This window comes from Hemicordylus capensis, chromosome 2 (assembly GCF_027244095.1).
Source record: "Hemicordylus capensis ecotype Gifberg chromosome 2, rHemCap1.1.pri, whole genome shotgun sequence".
In the NCBI taxonomy this organism is placed as follows: domain Eukaryota; kingdom Metazoa; phylum Chordata; class Lepidosauria; order Squamata; family Cordylidae; genus Hemicordylus; species Hemicordylus capensis.
The window spans coordinates 349582466-349598776 of record NC_069658.1 but is presented as its reverse complement, the minus strand read 5'-3'; positions in this window follow the sequence as shown (position 1 = coordinate 349598776).

Genomic DNA, 16311 nt, shown 5'->3' with positions numbered 1-16311 from the left:
AGTGTGTCTGTCACTGATGTGAGCTGAATAACAATTGTAAAATTCCCTCACGCTCCAACTTGCATTCCTGTAATGTTCAGTAGGCTCAGTGGTGAAAACATTGGAAACAGATTTTCTTGATGTAGAATAAAGAAGTACTGAACAGAAGCCAAATGATAAAACAGATTTTCTTCTCAGATTTCTTATTTTCTTAACGAATGCCAAGAGCTCCTTAAAATCGTCCCCAATGCAGCTTTTCTTTTCTAGCAGTCATGTTTGCATAAGAGTTTGGGTGGGTTCAGGCTTGGTTGTTCTTTTTGAGCTTCCTTAGCATTCATCATCCTAAAACATACTTCAAAAAACAATTAAAGGTCTTTGACAATGTAAAGAAACCTCCTTTATTTAAAACAGAGAAGGCATTCTAAATAGATTTTTATTTTTGCAGTTTTATTTCAGGTTTAATTTCAGGCATTTTGCAGGCTGATCCTAGGCTTGGGTGCTGCTTTAGTTATATCTTACTTAAGACACAATCCATCTAGAGCAGGGCTGCTCAGCTCCAGCCCTCCTGCAGATGTTGGCCTACAACTCTCATAATCCCTGGCTATTGGCCACTGTGGCTGGGGATTATGGGAGTTGTAGTCCAAAAACAGCTGGGCGGCCTGAGTGAAACACTTTTATTCCTATTGAATAAAACTGGAGAAAGTTGAGTTTATATCTGTGGGACAGACAGCCCGATCCCAGGCACCTCCTTAGTCTCAATTTTCTGGTGGCATTTTCCATGTACACACTTGTCCTTCCTTGGTTAGGTAATGTCTACCTCAATCAGGTGCACTATCATATTCCTGGAACCACTATCACAGCCTTCTTCTGGCAAGTAAATACCCAGGGCCCTTTAACAAATGTGGCTTCCCAACAAATCTCCCAAGAACTTGATGATCAACTCCTGTTTAATCCTTGCCATAGGGCAGCAGCAGCAGCAACCACATTCTGTAGTGGCTGCACTAATGGATGCTTGCCAAAGGATGTGCACTGAGTTCCCAGGAAGTTTTTCACACGGGGCTCTGCCCTTTAAATCGCATCTCCTCTGGAATGGAGGGAGTGCGTTCACGTATCGGCTGGATTGATCCTGAAGTCCCTGCTAATTATCGGGAAGAAGTTTACAAACAATTCAGGTTTTTCACTGTGTGTTAGAGTGCAAACCGATTTATATCCAGGTAAAATAATAACCCCTGCTAACTTTGCAAAGAGGCACCTTTTAACATGGTGATTCTCTTTTACTTAGCAGAGGGAGAGTAACTGGCCCTATCCACCCCCAGCACAGTACCTCCAGTGATTGTTGCTGGTGTTTCTTTTTAGATTGTGAGCCCTTTGGGGACAGGGATCCATCTTATTTATTTATTTGTTATTTCTTTGTGTAAACCATCCTGAGCCATTTTTGGAAGGGCGGTATAGAAATAGAATAAGATAAACAAATAAACAAATAAACAAACAAATAAAAATATCCACTATTTGCGTCAGGTTTTTTGGGATAACTTCGAGTAAAGCCTCCCAGTAAACTCATGGTAAAGCCCCTGTGTGTAAAAGTCCCAGGCTGCTACCAGCTGATTGCCTCTGTGCCCAGGTCACAGGATTGCACTGAAATATGTTTCCAGGGACTTAATGGCAACAGACTTAAACAACAATAAATTAATGATAGCTAAAGCATGGCATGCAGTCAACATTACACTTGGTTCTAATAACTGATGAGCTGTACATCTTAATAACCTATATCAGGCAGCAGCGATATAGGAAGATGCTGAAAGGCATCATCTCATACTGTGCGGGAGATGGCAATGGTAAACCCAAGGACAACTACAGGGCTCTGTGGTTGCTAGGAGTTGATATCGACTTGACGGCACACTTTACTTTACATCTTAATAACAAGATCCCAATCCTGCTCATCTAAGAGCTCATAGTCCATTTCAAAACAACATGCCACCCTGAATGCCCTCTGTAGGGCTTCAGCTCTCTGTGTCCCATGCTAATGTCATCCTACTGCCAAGGAGAGATCAAGAAAGTTCTCCCATCAAGGACCCCCTCAGGCAGTTTGTTATTTTGGGATAAAAAGCAGGGTATAAATAAATATATGAAGTAAACCTGCTCCAAAGTGGTTTGAGAAATAAAGCATAAGTCCAGAACTTCGCCTGCAGCTCCACTATCTTCAGCCTTTTAAACTGGGCTCTATATCAGTGCCTATTGGCTGATGCTGATCTCCTCAGATAATGGTCCCATTCCTTATGGCCAAGAAGAGAGAAGAACTGGGACAGAAGGACTGAAGAGACACTTCAATCCAAAAGAAGCCAATGAGATAGTAGTTAAAATAGTCTTGAAGGCAATGTATGAAGTTAAAAGCATGGTAGCATGAACATTTATTCATATTTATATACCACCTGATATGTGGTATATAAATATATGTACATGTGTGTGTTCTACATAAAATTTAAATAAAGCAGTTAATTAAAAGCAACCAACAATAAAGCATTTAAAACAGTTTAAAAATTCAGTGTGTTGTGATTATGTAATCTAATAAGCAACTAGAATTCCACTTTCATCTGAATAGTGGGCACAGTGGTGGTGCACGGTTTTGTGCTGAGACTGTACCTCTGATCTGTTTGGTGTGGTAATGCCAGATGACATCAGGTGCAACTGAGACATCATAAGAATACGGTCCTCTCACCTCCTGAGAGGTACCTGGAATCCACCTGTTCCTACCATGGTAGGCCTGAACAAAAATAGGCTGGCCTATGCACTGTTCCCGCAGCCTGGAACGCTTCTGTTGCTTTATCTGGTTTGTTTGTTGATAACTTCTTTACACAAGTCAGGCTTCAAAAGGTCCAGACAAAATTGGAGGTTGCGACCCAGAAACAGGCAGGTGTTTGGTTTGTTGAACTATGTACAGCATTCCTATATGCCAGTAGAAAAGTAGCCAGTTTAACAGATAAAGAGCTTGACTGGTCCTCTGCAGCTTGCAAGGCATGCTTCACAGTCTGGATGAAGCAGTCTGCCACCCCATTTTGGGTGATAAGGTGCAGAAGTCACATGTTTGATCCCATTTTGCTTCAGAAAGGTTTGAAATTCTGTAGAAACAAATTTGTAGTCCATTGTCTGTGACCAGAAGTACAGGCAGTCCAGTTCTAGCAAAAAGGCTCTGGAGAATGTGGGCAGTATTTGTAGAAGTTGTGGATGACATACAAAACACCTAAGGCCATTTGGAATAGACATCCACCACCATCAAAACATTGGTACCCAGGAAGGTTCCTGCAAAATCCAAGTGAATGAGTTCCTGTAGTGTTGTGGGCAAATTCCATGGGTGAAGGGGTGCCAACCCCGGCATATTCTGAACCCTTTGACAACCAAAGCAGTCTTTAGCTAACTGTTCAATTTGGCAATCTATGCCTGGCCATCAGACATAACTCCTGGCCAAAGCCCTCATCTAAACCATGCCAACAATGTAATTCCTTCAACAGTTGGGATTGTAATTTTGTTGGAATTATTACTCTACAACCCCACATCAAACAGCCATGGGAAACCATAATTTCATGCCCTCAGTGAAAAAAGGGTTTCAAGCGCTCTCCAGGATTCACCTTCCAACCCCTTAAGACTTCCACCAGTACCCCATCTTGGCCTGATTCTCAATGTAACACTGATGATGTGATTGGCAAAATGTTCATTTGTGTCATTTTGAACACTTCCACAGCAGAGAGCATGTCTCAGTGGTTGCTGTCTTCCTCTACATCCTGCAGATTGACAGACCATCCACATTGCAATGTTAAGCTATTCGTTTGAACTTAATATCAGATGTATGAGCTCCCAAAAACAATGCCCAATGCTGAATACAGACCGTTGCCATTTCCCTTCATAGGATGGAAAATGGACAGCAGAGGTTTGTAATCAAGGCGAACTTCTTGCCATAAAGGTAATGTCCAAATTTCTGAACTCCCAAGATCTAGTGATCTATTTGAGCATAGTTGTGCTCTGCAGGACCGATCTGGAGGGGAAAGCTATGGGTCACTTCGTGCCATCAGGCATGACATGCCAGATAACAGCTCTAAGGCCATACAAAGAGGAATCACAAGCCAGATTGATATGCAGTTCAGGATTGCACTGAGTCATCACCTCTTGATCTGATGCAACAAGTCACTTGACCTCTTGAAATGCCTGTTCACGTTGTTCAGACCAGTCTTAACGCTTTCCCTTCTGAAGCAATTGATTTAAGGAGTAAAATACAGTTGCCAGATTAGGCAGAAATTTGTAGTAGTCGTTCACAAAGCTGTGAGATGTTGTCTGGACGCGGTGCTCCTAATACAGCTTTTATTTTGTGAGGTGATTTGTGTAGTCCTTCAGTATCAATAATATGTCCACAATATGTGACTGAGTCTTTGAAGAACTCACATTTATCACAATTCATGCACAGTCCATATTCTTCCAGTCTTTTTAGAACTTGTGCCAGATTATTTAGATGATCCTCATCACTGAGGATCTGACAATGATGTCATCAAACATTGTCAATCTGACAATGATGTCATCAAAACAGCACTTGCAGCCAGGTATGCCTTGCAGTACTTGATCAGCTCTCTGCCACGTTGCAGGTGCTGATACCCCTCCAAACACCAGGTGATTGTACTAGAACAGTCCTTTTTCCGTGTTGATGGTCAAAAATTTCCTATGTGCTTCCTCCACTTCCATCTGTAGATAAGCATGTGCTAGTTCCAGTTTACTAAATTTCTGTCCACCAGCTAATGAAAGATATCTTCAATATGATATTGAGCAAGGGATAATGTGCACCATAGGATTGATGGTCATTTTGAAGCCACCACAAATCCATATTGAGCCATTTTTCTTCATAATGGGAACAATCGGTGTAGCCTACTCACTCCAATTGGCCTTACTCAATATGCCCATGATTTCAAGTCTTTCAAGTTCTTTTGCTATAACATTCTTCATAACAAGTGGAATTTGTCAAGCTCTTAAGAATTTTGGCTGGACTCTTTCCCCCCAAATGATGCTAGTCTTTATATTCTTCAGCTGATCAATATCCTGCTCAAAAACCCGAGAAGCAGTAGTAGACAAAAGGGTGTCCAACTGTGCCTGCGCATCAGTTCTCTGAGACACTCAGAGATTCTTGACGGGTTTCCTGTCTAACTGGATTGCCCGTAACCAACTGCAGCCACTGTTAACCACTGTTAGCTCCCCCATGGGAATGACATATAGATTTAAATTTTGAGACTAGCCATTATACCGAACTGCCACAGAACACACTCCAAAGTGGGGGCGGTTTGTCCCGTGTATGTCTTTAGTTTGATGGCTGTTGAACGCATGTGTAGATTGTTGAATTTCTTTTCATACTCTTTCTGAGGAATAAAAGACACAGCCGAACCGATGTCTAATTCCATCTGAAGTGCTTTGCCCTCTATTAGAGAGGTGATCCACATGAGGGATGTGTACAAATTGATTTTTTTGATTTGATCGAATCGCCCTCGATTTGTTTTGGGTCCGAATCTGGCCAGTTAGCACAGGGGTGATTTGTTTTGTCCACAAATCTCCCAAAACAGGTAGATTCCAGTACAAGTCATTTTGTACCCAAATTGATTTGCACAGGCAGCAGTCGCAGGCAATGATTCTCTCAGCAGCAGGAAGGGGGTGAAAAAAATTATCTTCTCTTTTCCTCAATCAGGAAGCAGGAACAAAAAGCAGAGAATCCACTTTAGGCAGCAGGCAGGCAAGGTAAAGCAAAGCTCCTCTGGCTCTCTCTCCTCCCATGAGGCAAAAAGGCAGAATGGTGGCTGCCTGCCTCCTTAAGTACATTTGAAAATCCTCCTTTGAGCTCCTCCCACCCTTGTCCCTTCTTTGACCCTTCCCCTAGCCAATACAGGGTCAGTCACCCTTGGCAACACAAGATTTGAATGGAAATGAGCCAATCTGGAACTAGGGGGGAAATCACCAGCCAGCTGTTGCACACTGTAAGTCACTGATCTGAAGCTTGGGAGGGTAAGATTTTTTTTTAAAAAATCCTGACACAAAATGGAGACAGCAAGAGAGATCACCACAAAATGGAGGTCTGAATCTACAAATTTTTCAGATCCAAAATCTGGGTGATTTGTCTTGTACCCGAATATGGCCAACTAGCACAGGGGTGATTTGTTTTGTCCACAAAGCACCCCAAACAGGGTACAAAATGATTTGCCCATCCCTAATCCACATGGGCTCTGTATCCTCATCTTGAAAAAAGGTGGTCTGTACACACGCAATACTTAAAGCAGCTAACTCTTCTTCACTGCTGTCGCCACTGACCTCTAGTACCTGTATGCTGCGATAGCTGCTGTACATGACAGCAGCTGCAATGGTGTTGGGCTTTACTATTGCTCCTATGTGATGTTGCAGACGGACACAATGATTGTACATGCCCCTTGTCATGGATCCTACTGTGCTACCACCACATGTTCTGGCCCAATCTCAACCAGCCCCATGAGTTTTTAGTTTGACTGCTGCCACCAAGTAGACCTTTAGGCTTTCTCTGACTGAATCTACTGAAACCAGCCTTCCAACTTCTGTTGCATTAAAAATTAAGTAGTGTGGCAAAGGCTTTAGGCATGCGATGAAGTAAGCAGACAAGCTACAGGTTTTTAAATATAAACAAGAAATTTTATTTTGAAAACGGTTCAATTTAAAACAATAGTTTATTTGTGGGGGTGGGGGGACAGCAACCAAATAATCACAAGGAAGAAATAAAATGTGATCAAACCGTATCCAAACTGGCCTGTCTAACACTGGGCCCTAACTTCAGAGTCCTTGCCCAGAATTTTCTGCCATCATCTCAGCTTCTCCAACAAACCCAGCTTGTCCCTTGTTTAGCCTTAGGTCCTGCTCTCACTTCACAGTTCTGGGGTTTCAGTCCCAGATTGCTGGTGAGTGATTCAGCTCTTCAGAGAGATTGTCTCTCTCCTGGAGGCTTTACAGGGCTGTTACCCAGAATCTCTTCTGGAAGAGAGTGTGTGCATTCACACACCAGCCAGACATACCCCAAAGTCCATTCAGACTTGGAAGCACTCCACACACAAATCGGGCTTTGTCTTCCAAATTCTAGCTTATCTCGGTATATTTCCAGGTTTTTAAAATGCTGGTTTACAGGAATTTTTCTGAAAGCGCCGAAGGAAATAGGGAGAAGCACTGACGTAGAATCATTAACATGATAAGAGGGATGCACTCTTTTAGGAATACGGATATAGGCTTTAGAAATCTCTCTCTCTCCCCACCCACCACAATTGGCTAGAAGGAAAACATGAAGGCATGCGATGTGAACCTGCACCAAAATAAAACCTGAGAGCAGAAGGGAGGGGCTGCTTCCACCAATGCCGCGAGTGTAATTCAAGGTGGCTTCGCTCAACATTTACCCCACAGCATGAAGCCATGTGTGAATATCTCCCAGGTGATTTTTTTAGCTCTTCTTCTCAGCAACTCTTTTCTGTTCTGCTTTCCCACCAACTCTGCAACTCTTTCCAGCTCTGATGTCCACTTGATCTTCACTCTGACTCTGACTCTTCAGTTCTCCAGCTTGAACTGCACTCCTCACTTGCACTCTTCAGTTCTCCAACCTGAACTGCACTAAAACTCCGCTGAAGGCAACCTCCTCTTTCACTCTCCAATTTTTTTTCCCAAACAAACCAATCACCAGAACTTGTTCCCTCAATTTTTTTAAACATACCCAATAAAATCGAACCCTCTCTTCCCTACAAAATCAAACCAATACAATTCATCTCCCTCCAAAACCCAACTATAGAATAGGAGTGGTGAACCTTTCACCCCTGCACAGCTTTTTAACATATGAAGCAAACAAAGCAATTGTATTACAGAAGTATTGTATTACTTATATTTTTTAAAAAGGAGGTTCAAGCCTCATTCGTTCGCACTCCTTTCTTCCACACTGCCAGCATGTCACGTTTTGGAGGCGGTAATTAATGGTCATGCTCCGGCTTGCCATAACACCCGCATTTCCCCTTGGGTTCTGTTTTGCCCTTTTGACTTGGAGTGTAATATAGAGGATGATTGTGAGGCTCACTCATACTCACAGCTTGCAACTCCTGTGACTCACAAGTAGCCTCTTCCATGGATGAGGCTATTTCTAAGGCATTTTTAAAGGTAAGGCCAGATGAGGCATTTCTGAATGCATCCACCTCTGAGACCACAAACCAGCTATCTCACAGAATCATTTGCAAGGTGTCCCCAATGTTACAGGATTCTACTAGTCTCTGTAATGCAGTAGCATAAGTCACAATAGTTCCCCTCACCTGTTGATTCCTTTTGTATGTAAAAGCAAAAACATCCAGCAATCTCCAAGGGTTTAGGTGAAAAATGATCCTGTGGCAACTTCACTCATTCAGCAAAGGACTTAGAGCATGGCTTATCTGGATATGTCAGGCTGCAAAGCAAGTGGTATGTTTGACCTCCCATGTAGTCTAATAATGTTGGCACCTGCTTTTCCTCTGGACTATCACGGAGCACAAATTATTGCTCCCGGGGCCCAACATATGTGGCCCAGTCCGCCACAGAATCATTAAAATTAGCTGGGCCAGGCGCAGAGCAGCTATTCCTCTAGATCTCCCCCTTCCCCCTCCCTCTAAGTTTCCCTTCTGCTCTCAGCCCCCCCCTGCTGTTTTCATTCCCCGCCCGTCCACCGCCACCACTTTCTTCCCCCGCCTTCCTGCCGCTGTTTTCTCCCCCCCGCCTGCCCGCACAGTTTTCTTTTCCCCACCTGCCCACCACCGCCATTTTCTTCCCTTGCCGGCTCACTGCTGTTTTCTCCCTCCCTACCCACCTGCGCCGTTTTCTTCCCTCTGCCTCCATTTTCTTTCCCCCCTCGCCCGCAAGCCTGTCTGCCAGCACTGCTGCTTTCCCGTCCCCCTGCCGGCAGCTCACTCACGAACTCTCGTGAGAGCTGCCACGCATGGGATTAGCGATGGGTATGCCAGAGAGAGTGAGAGTGTTCATACTTTCTTTTTGGGAACCCTTATCTATTTAGTTCATGAAGTTGTTAACAGGCCACCTCACATGACTGCCTTCACTGCCTACAAGGGGCCCTTCCCTTAACTGACTGCAAAAAGGCCTTGTCAGTGCTTGTCCTCTGCAAGGCCTCTGGGCCTAAATAACCAACAGCAGCTACTCACTTGTGGATTTTCCCCATGTAGAAAACAGCAGTACTGCTATCCCAGGAGAATCCCACCTTCGTCGCCACTGTTAAGTCTATGGGTCATATACAACTGGACAAAATCCTCAGTATTAGGATCTTTATTGACAAATGTCTCCTACAGGCAGCCAGCAGCTTCTTAAAGTGAAACAACAGTAGAAGCCCTCTAGAGGCTTGGCTTGGCAAGCATACACAACATTATAGGTGAATGTAGTCATGTACTCTGGATTTCAGGAAAGATGATTTTGATTCCTTAGCTAGATATAAATGCCCAGAATGGGTGTGAGTTGCTGAATAAGGAGTTACTAAAGGTGCAATCATAAACAATTCCAATGAAAAAGAAAATAAGGGAAGTATCTGAAAAAGCCTATGTGGTAGGGGGATGTGCATGAACTGCAATTTGAAGCATGATTAATAACATATCTCCTACACCTTTAAAAAGGAAGCAAGCAGGTGCATACTTGCTCCTCTGCTGCTCACCACCACTTCCTGAATTGGTGGTGCTCCTCTCCAGGGGCATAGCAAGGTTGGAGTGGGCCCAGAGACAAGATTTTAAAATGGCCCCCCCTCACTGAAGCTCAGCTCATGAAGTAAAGAAATCTTAAATGTGGCTGAACAGTGGTAACAAAAAGCATAGTAAAATTTATACCTATGTGCCACAATCGAACATCATCCTAAATTATTTTTAAAAAAGGTTTTATAAATTGTGGACGATGCAAGACATTTAATGGCTCTAAAGAAAGACATGCTGTTCTGGTAGCTCCAGGTCTTAACACTCACATCAATTTCAGAGGATGAATACAACTGAAGGAAGCCCGGGCGGGTGCGCGGCTGGAGGAGTGAGTCATGTGACTTGCCTCTGGGGGGCCCTCCAAGGCGGTGGGCCCCCAGACAACTCTCTCCCCTTGCCCTATTATAGTTACACCCCGGCTCCTCTCAACTATCTTTGTGCATCAGTGGGACTCTCCCCTAGCTGCCCCCACATGCCGGTGTCATGCGGGGGCAGATGGGGGAAAGTGGAACTGGGTGAAGGGCATGCTTGCATCCTGGCTAGCAGCCAAGCTATGGAGCCAGATTTGGTGGCATGACAGTGCCGGGATCCATGCTTAGATCCGGGACAGTGCCGGATCCATGCTTAGATCCGGGATCCGGGACAGTGCCGGGATCCAGGCTTAGCTGCTCAAACCTGGGCTTGGCTGCGCATGAAAACAGCCTTACTGTCTTAATTTTATTCCAGTTTATTTAATTGTATTCCAATTCAAAATAATCCCAAACATGTCACAGATCAAATTTGTTTGCTTTCCCATATTTTTATACACTTTTTAATTAGTATTGTGTGCCAAAGTCTTATTTTCTGTTCTTCTTTCAGAGGAAGCTGATATTATATCCAATATGTTAGTATTTGGATGCAAGCAGTAATTAATAAATGTCTAAATAACTTTTGAGAACCTTTCTTAACTGCATTCTAAAGAAATTTTAAAAGCAGTATCATGTAGATCACAGAGAGTTCCTATCCAATAATATATTTTCTGTTAATTTTAATGCCTTTCCAAAAGGTTTATACATATCTTGATGTCCAACAGTTATGCTTCAACTCAATGTTTGCTTGATTACATGTCTAACATTTAGAGTTGCCTTACATGTGCAACCTTCAATACAACTATTCAAGCATAACTGGCTTGTGCCTACAAAGAACATATTAATCATGTTTGATTTGGGCCCATAAGAAAAAAATCTGGTTTAAATCAAAGCTGAACGGCTACAATGAGAATCTAGAGGTATTCTTTTTATACAACTTGAATGGCAGCCTTTGGAGAAAAAATTATTGTGCAGTGGAAGGGTTAAATCAAAATAACAAGGGTGATTTATCTAGTAGCTTTGGCTGGATATTCCCAAGTGGGCCAATCCCAAATCTACCTATTTGTCAAGTCACTGACAATAGCCTATTTCTTTCTTACTACCATATGCTTTATTAAAGAAACACTTGACCTACCTGTCATATCAAGCTGCTTCCTTTATCCAAAACAGAATAATATAGACATTTCCCCTAAGGGAATCCTGATGCAAATATATGAGGACAGGTTGCCAATTTGTTGAGCATATTAGGGTACAGCAAACTGTCAAGGGAAACAGCTGTAAGACAGAGTGTTCTAACAAGCTCATTTTTCTTTTCCCCCCAGCCACACTTTTGGAGTCTCTCCCTCTAGTTTATATCACACCATTTATCCATTATATTTTTATGGACAGCTGTCAGATGCAACTGTCTTCTTTGCTTTTGAAAAGAGTCCACTTGGAGATCTGGCGGCATCGCTCTCATCTATTTCATAGCCTTTGCCAATAACCGTCACAAATCTTTCAGCTGCAAATAGTTGCAGCCAAAGTTATAGCGATGAACTTTAGAACAATTCTTCTGTGAGACTGGGCTGTGATTTACAAGAAGCCTGTGTTTTCTGATGAGGCTTCGTCAATGAATTTTTCACCTGTCTGCTTGTATAGTACCAAAATGGGTGATAGCCACCACTAAACATTTATTGGATCAATGGATGTGGTTTTGAAATTACACACATGGCTCCGAACTCTTGTGTTTGAAAGGGGGTGGAAGGATAAGCCAAAAGAAACAGTAGGAATGGCATGTAATATACAGATTCAGCCCTGCACATACTAAATTGGAAGCAAATCACAGTGATTTCAAAGGGTGTGTGTGTGTGTGTGTGTGTGTGTGTGTGTGTGTGTGTGTGTGGAGGGGGGCAGGCAGCCTAAATAATGAATGTTGAACTTTCAATAGGGATCTTTTTCTTTACCAGACTAGGCTTCACAGTGTAAAGCTACTATATGGTTGAGAATTGCTTGTTTGCAAATCCTCCCATCTTTCCATCTAATTTTCAGATGCTTTAGACTGGAGCTGTCCGGAAAGCATGCAACATTTAAGAATTGATTGGTGATTGTGCTAGGATTCTTGGCTGACTTGGGGGAAAAGGCAAAGACTATGCAGGGCAGCCGCATGGAACAAAACACAGATTAAGACATTGGCTACAGCTCAGCTGAAATCAATACAGTTATAGCAGGGATTAATTTGGCCGGCTGCATGTGTTTACATATGTGATACTGTAGATTGTTTGCTGAATGTAAGTGATTGGGTGAGAAAGATCAAGAGTTCAGACCACAGCGTGATAAGGCATAGCCTGTAAATAGAAATAGTAGGAGAGAAATGATTGCTGGTCTCTGTTTCAATCAGTTTATGTTTGTGATTTTCAAGGCTTTGAGCATTGGGAGTCTTTGGCCATTGGCTGCCATTGCTTACTTTTGTTCAGCCTTCAAAATCCCAGCTGCTGGAAACTGAAAATGGCAGGACCAGTTTGTCATATATGGCAAGAGTGCACAACCTGAGGCCCACCATATTGAATACAACTCATGAGTCATGTGTTGTGGCCTTGACAATCCCCATTTTGACAGTTCCAACAAACCAGCAGAGAACAGGAGGCTTACTGATGTCCTAGGGGCCAGCTTGTGGTCTGAGCTAGCATGGAGGGTCACAAGTTGTGTTGATGGGAATGCACAACTTTAAAGATATTCTTCACCACAATAGCAAATGGCTGCCCTGAAGCAGGAGAATGGATCTCTAGTATATAATATGGCTATATGGAGGATCAGATACAGTCCCACTTTTCCCAGCTGTGCGAGTGTCTGTTGAGCAGGAATCCAGTCCTGTCCTCAGTTATATCTGTTGTGCTATAATAAGCAAAGGCTTGCAGTACAACTGCTACCATAGTTTGCCACAGCTCCTAGACGTTGCAAAGTTGCAGTGCTCAGAACCCGTTCTACAGATCTTATGATAGGGTGCAAGAGGCTAATGGTCTCTTTTTCTGCCTCCTCTTCACTAGGGATGTGAACTGCACGGAAGAAGGCTCTGCTGCTGATCTCGGATATAACCTCTGTACTTGTAGCCTTTCTTCTGGTGGTGGCAGAGCAACTTTCTTGGGCCTCACCCAGGTAGGAGGTGGTCCATGGAGGTCAGTTTGCCAAGTCTGGAACTGGCTATGATCTTATACGAACTTGCTATGAATGAATGAGCCTATTAACGAACCTGGTGGGAGTTTTGAATACACTGGCATAGGACTGAGTCATAAATATTTCATTAGGCCAAATCCTAAAAGCTGTATTCTCAAACTGACAACAGCTAAATCTGGATTGTTCTCCTCCATTAAAAATAAATAAATAAATAAATAAATAAATAATAACTGTAGTCGAGAAGAAAGAAAAACAAGTCAAAATGATCGACATAGCAATACCAGGGGATAGCAGAATAGAAGAAAAAGAAATAGAAAACATCACAAAATACAAAGATCTACAAATTGAAATTGAACGGCGGTGGCAGAAAAAGACCAAAATAATCCCAGTGGTAATTGGTGCCCTGGATGCAGTCCCAAAAGACCTTGAAGAGCACCTCAACACCATAGGGGTCACAGAAATCAGCATCAGCCAATTACAAAAAGCAGCTTTACTGGGAACAGCCTATATTTTGCTACGATATCTATAATAACCAACAGTATTGATGATAAAATTCTGGCATCCCAGGTCCTTGGGAAGGACTCAATGTCTGGATAAAACAAACCAGTCAATAACACCTGTCTGACTGTGTAAATAATAATAATAATAATAATAATAATAATAATAATAATAATAATCAGCAAGACCTGGCAATGGCTTAAGAAGGCAACTTGAAGAAAGAAACAGAGGGTTTAATACTGGCTGCACAAGAACAGGCACTAAGAACAAATGCAATAAGAGCAAAAGTAGAAAAATCCATAACAAACAGCAAGTGCCGCCTTTGTAAAGAAGCAGATGAAACAGTGGACCACCTGATCAGCTGTTGTAAGAAGATCGCACAGACTGACTACAAACAAAGGCATGACAAGGTAGCAGGGATGATACACTGAAACATCTGCAAAAAATACAAGCTACCTGTAGCCAAGAATTGGTGGGACCATTGAAAAAGTTGAAGAAAATGAAGATGTAAAAATATTATGGGACTTCCGACTACAAACAGACAAACATCTGCCACACAATACACCAGATATAACTGTAGTCGAGAAGAAAGAAAAACAAGTCAAAATAATCGACATAGCCATACCAGTGGATAGCAGAATAGAAGAAAAAGAAATAGAAAAAATCACCAAATACAAAGATCTACAAATTGAAATTGAAAGGCTATGGCAGAAAAAGACCAAAATAATCCCAGTGGTAATTGGCGCCCTGGGTGCAGTTCCAAAAGACCTTGAAGAGCACCTCAACGCCATATGGGCCACAGAAATCACCATCAGCCAATCACAAAAAGCAGCTTTACTGGAAACAGCCTATATTTTGCGACGATATCTATAATAACCAACAGTATTGATGATAAAATTCAGCCATCCCAGGTCCTTGGGAAGGACTCGATGTCAGGATAAAACAAACCAGTCAATAACACCTGTCTGACTGTGTAAACAAGAAATAATAATTATTATTATTTATCCGATTTCTATACTGCCATTCCAAAAATGGCCTAGGGTGATTTACACAGACAAATAACAAACAAATAAGATGGATCCCTGTCCCCAAAGGGCTGACAATCTAAAAGAAATATAAGATAGACACCAGCAACAGCCACTGGAGGGATGCTGTGCGGGGGATGGATAGGGCCAGTTACTCTCCCCCTGCTAAATAAAGAGAATCACCACATTAAAAGGTGCCTCTTTGCCAAGTCAGAAGAGGTTTGTAACATGTCTTTGTAAAATGCAAATTGGATCTAAAATGAAATGTATCATCTCATATATCTAACTCAAATGAATATGTGTTTTCATCTTCTTTATTCCAGTGAAATCTTTATCAGGTTCTGAACTGCTACTTGCATGACCAATGCAATAATAATAAACTAGAGTTCTTAATGTGGAATATTCTCTCAGGCAAAAAAATAAAATAAAAATCCTATGTTGTTAACCAACTATTTTAGCATTCATTATCATGTTGTCACGCACTTGCCTGGGCCACAGTCTCCAACTGCCCCCCTTCCTCTGCTCTTGTTCATAGGCTGTTGAGGTGGCCTCAGAGGTGCTGGAGAGGGGGTTAATTGTCACCCTATTCCTCCACCAGCCATCAGAGAGAGGGGTCAGACCACTCCTTGCCAGGAGTCTCTAGGCCCAAGTCACTCCCATCTCTCCATTCCTCTTCTTCCCTGGCCATCCAAACCTTAAATAAAGTCCTGAAATCAGGGCAATCCCAATCAACCTCTCCTGATTCCGCCCTCTCCAATCTAGCTGCCTGCATCCTCCCTCCTTCAGCTGTTGCCCATCTTGCCAGCTGTTGAGGCCCTGCCTTCTTCTCTTCACCACCAGGAGGCAGCCTCCTGGGCCATGCTGGACCACGCTGGACCACGCACGGCCTGTTGGTTCCTGGGTGTCCTGGCTTTCCCTGGCAACTGGGGGAGGTCCAAGCTGGCTTGCCTGTAGCGAGGAGCTGTGCGGCCTCCGTCTTCTTGGCCCCACGGCTTGGTGAGTACTCGGGCCCCTCTGCGGCCTGCGGGAAGGCCTGACATGTGTTTATTGATTGATTGATTGATTGATTGATTGATTGATTTTTATACCACCCTTCCAAAATGGCTCAGGGTGGTTTACAATTAAAAACAGAAATCATTAAAACCAATAACAATTAAAACAGAAATATAAATATGAACACCAACTAAAAACATCTTAAAAAACAATTAAATGACAGACAGGCCAAAGTCTATATCTAATTTCAAATGTGACTCCCTCATTTATGTCTGGATAGGCTTACAGAGTAATATCTGGTTCCTGACAAGTCAGTGAAGCATTGCCCTGGAGGTTGTGGGAGAGTAAGAATCACATCTGTGGCAGGGAGTAGCAGCAAGCTGGGTTCCCTTTCTGCTCAGGCTAGAGAGTAAGCCTGGCCCACAAGCAGGGGCATAACTACTATTAGGCAAGGGGAGGCGGCTGCCTGGGGGCCCCACACCTTGAGGGCCTCCCCAGAGGCAAGTCACATGTGCAGAGTGTGTGTGTGTATCAGCGAGGGGCCCATTTTAAAATTTTGTCTCTGGGCCCACTCCAGCCTTGTTACGC